Source organism: Arachis stenosperma, chromosome 7 (assembly GCF_014773155.1).
Source record: "Arachis stenosperma cultivar V10309 chromosome 7, arast.V10309.gnm1.PFL2, whole genome shotgun sequence".
Classification (NCBI taxonomy): Eukaryota; Viridiplantae; Streptophyta; class Magnoliopsida; order Fabales; family Fabaceae; genus Arachis; species Arachis stenosperma.
This window is the reverse complement of record NC_080383.1, coordinates 46,735,030-46,739,058: the sequence shown is the minus strand read 5'-3', so window position 1 is coordinate 46,739,058 and position 4,029 is coordinate 46,735,030. Positions and strand designations below refer to the sequence as shown.

Genomic DNA, 4,029 nt, shown 5'->3' with positions numbered 1-4,029 from the left:
TCACCTATGTAATTTACCTCTGCTATTACAGGGTTCTCAGGATCATAAGCTTCTTCAGAAGCTGCCTCTTTAGTACTGTTGGATGCATTTTGCCATCCATTTAGACTTTGAGAAATCATGTTGACTTGCTGAGTCAACACTTTGTTCTAAGCCAATATGGCATTCAGAGCATCAATTTCAAGAACTCCCTTCCTCTGAGGCGTCCCATTATTCACGGAATTCCTCTCAGAAGTGTACATGAATTGGTTATTTACAACCATGTCAATAAGTTCTTGAGCTTCTGCAGGCGTTTTCTTTAAGTGAATGGATCCACCTGCAGAATGGTCTAATGACATTTTGGAAAACTCAGATAGACCATAATAGAATATATCTAATATGGTCCATTCTGAAAACATGTCAGAAGGACACTTTTTGGTCATCTGCTTGTATCTTTCCCAAGCTTCATAGAGGGATTCACCATCTTTTTGCTTGAAGGTTTGAACATCTACTCTAAGCTTGCTCAGCTTTTGAGGAGGAAAGAATTTATCCAAGAAGGCCGTGACCAGCTTATCCCAGGAGTCCAGGCTATCTTTAGGTTGTGAGTCCAACCATGTTCTAGCTCTGTCTCTTACAGCAAAAGGGAAAAGCAAGAGCCTGTAGACTTCAGGATCTACTCCATTCGTCTTTACAGTCTTACAAATCTGCAAGAACTCAGTTAAAAACTGGTAAGGATCTTCAGATGGAAGTCCATGAAAATTGCAGTTCTGTTGCATTAGAGCAATTAATTGAGGTTTCAGCTCAAAATTGTTTGCTCCAATGGCCGGAATGGAGATGCTTCTTCCATCAAATTTGGACGTTGGTTTAGTGAAATCACCTAGCATTCTCCTTGCATTACTGTTGTTGGGTTCGGCTGCCATCTCCTTCTCTTGTTCAAAAATTTCAGAAAGGTTGTCTCTGGATTGTTGTAATTTAGCTTCTCTTAGTTTCCTCTTCAGAGTCCTTTCAGGTTCAGGATCAGCTTCAACAAGAGTGTCTTTTTCCTTGTTCCTGCTCATATGAAAGAGAAGAGAAAAAGAAAAGGAAGAAGAATCCTCTATATCTGGACAAAGTGGATCCTTATTATTAGTAGAAGAAGAAAAGAATAAAAGTGGAGAATCCAATCACAAGGGTGAGGATAGAGGCAGTGATTGGAGATGAAGAGAGGTGAAGAGAAGTGTTAGTAAATAAATGAATAAATAGAAGAAGAGAAGAGAGGGAGAATTCGAAAATAATTTTGAAAAAGTAATTAATGATTTTCGAAAATTAAAGATAAGATATAATTAAAATTAAAATTTAAAACAATTAATTAATTAAAAAGAATTTTTGAAAAAGGAGGAGATATTTTCGAAAATTAGAGAGACAGAAGTAGTTAGGTGGTTTTGAAAAAGATAAGAAACAAACAAAAAGTCAAATAGTTAGTTGAAAAAAGATATTAAAATCAAATTTGAAAAGATAGGAAGATAAGGAGTTAGATAAGATATTTTGAAATCAAATTTTTGAAAAAGATAAAATTTTGAAAAAGATATGATGAAAAGATACGATAAATTTTTTTTAAAATTAAAATTAATTACTTAACTAACAAGAAAATAAAAGATATGATTCTAGAATTTAAAGATTGAACCCTTCTTAACAAGAAAGTAACAAACTTAAAATTTTTGAATCAATCACATTAATTGTCAGTGTAATTTCAAAAATTTGAAATAAAATTAAGAAAAAGATTTTGAAAATAATTTTAAAATTTTCGAAATTAATAAGAAAAAAATGAAAAAGATTTGATTTTTGAAAAAGTTTTAAAAAGATAGGATTTTTGAAATTGAAAATTTGACTTGACTCGTAAGAAACAACTAATTTTTAAAAAATTTTTGACCAAATCAACCCAAAATTTTGAAAATTTGGAGGGAAATAAGGAAAATATATTTTTTATTTTTGAATTTTTAATGATGAGAGAGAAAAAAACAAAAATGACTCACAACGTGAAAATTATGAATCAAAACTCATGATGCATGCAAGAACACTATGAATGTTAAGATGAACACCAAGAACACTTTGAAGATCATGATGAACATCAAGAACATATTTTTGAAAAAATTTTTATGCAAAGAAAACATGCAAGACACCAAACTTAGAAATCTTTAATTCATGGACTCTAGCAAACGAAAAATGCATATGAAAAACAACAAACAACACAAAACAAGAAAACATCAAGATCAAACAAGAAGACTTGTCAAGAACAACTTGAAGATCATGAAGAACACCTTGAATGCATGAATTTTTGAAAAATGCAAGAAAAATTTTTAAAGCATGCAATTGACACCAAACTTAAAAGTTGACTCAAGACTCAAACAAGAAACACAAAATATTTTTTATTTTTATGATTTTATGATTTTTTTTGTATTTTCGTTTATTTTTTTTCGAAAATATTCTTTAGAAAAACAAAAATAAAGAAAAAATTTTTGAAAGATTTTTGAAAATTTTTTGAAAAGAAAATTACCTAATCTGAGCAACAAGACGAACCGTCAGTTGTCCATACTCGAACAATCCCCGGCAACGGCGCCAAAAATTTGGTGCACGGATTTGTGATCATCAACAATGGCTCCAATATCTTGGTAGCTCTCACATGTGAATTACACTTAGTCACAACTCCGTACAACTAACCAGCAAGTGTACTGGGTCGTCCAAGTAATACCTTACGTGAGTAAAGGTCGATCCCACAAAGATTGTTGGTATGAAGCAAGCTATGGTCATCTTGTAAATTCCAGTCAGGCGGATTTAACTAATTTAAGAGATTATTGGTTTAAATAATGATTAATAAAATAAACAGAAAATTTGTAAATAGTTACTCATATAATTCAATGGCGGGAATTTCAGATAGGTGATTGGAGATGCTATGTTCCTTCTGAATCTCTGCTTTCCTACTGCATCCATTCAATCCTTCTTACTCCTTTCCATGGAAAGCTGTATGTAGGGCATCACTGTTGTCAATGGCTACATCCCATCCTCTCAGTGAAAATGGTCCAAATGCTCTGTCACAGCACGGCTAATCATCTGTCGGTTCTCAATTAGGTTGGAATAGAATCCAATGATTCTTTTGCGTCTGTCACTAACGCCCAGCCTTCAGGAGTTTGAAGCTTGTCACAGTCATTCAATCCCAGAATCCTACTCGAAATACCACAGACAAGGTTAGACTTTCCGGATTCCCATGAATGTCGCCATCAATTCTACCTTATACCACGAAGATTATGATTAAGGAATCCAAGAGATATGCGCCCGGTCTAAGGTAGAACGGAAGTGGTTGTCAATCACGCGCATTCATAAGTGAGAATGATGATGAGTGTCACCGATCATCACATTCATCAAGTTGAAGTGCAACGAATATCTTAGAACAGGAATAAATGGAATTGAATAGGAAATAGTAGTAATTGCATTAAAACTTGAGGTACAGTAGAGCTCCACACCCTTAATCTATGGTGTGTAGAAACTCCACCGTTGAAAATACATAAGTGAAAGGTCCAGGCATGGCCGAGAGGCCAGCCTCAAGATCTAAGAACTAAACGTCCCAAGATGACTAATACACTAGTAAAAAGTTCTATTTATACTAAACTAGCTACTAGGATTTTCAGAAGTAAGTAATTGATGCATAAATCCACTTCCGGGGCCCACTTAGTGTATGTTTGGGCTGAGCTTGATCTATCCATGAGCTGAGGCTTATTTTGGAGGTGAACGCCAAGTTGTAACGTGTTTTGGGCGTTCAACTCCGGTTCGTGACGTGTTTCTGGTGTTTGACTCTAGAATGCAGCATGGAACTACGTTGAGCGCCAGTTTATGTCGTCAATTCCCGAATAAAGTATGGACTATTATATATTGCTGGAAAGCTCTGGATGTCTAATTTCCAACGCCATTGAGAGCGGGCCATTTGGAGTTTTGTAGCTCCAGAAAATCGATTTCGATTACAGGGAGGTCAGAATCCAACAGCATCAGCAGTCCTTTGTCAGCCTTCTTATCAGAGTTTTG

At 34.7% G+C, this 4,029-nt stretch overlaps 1 non-coding gene across 1 annotated transcript; it reads left to right on the top strand.

Annotated features, from left to right (window-relative positions):
• Positions 1-393: 393 nt before the first annotated feature.
• On the top strand, positions 394-497 carry LOC130942286 (small nucleolar RNA R71). The gene has a single exon (XR_009070862.1). It is a non-coding gene; the product is annotated as a small nucleolar RNA R71 (small nucleolar RNA).
• The last annotated feature ends 3,532 nt before the right edge of the window (positions 498-4,029 follow it).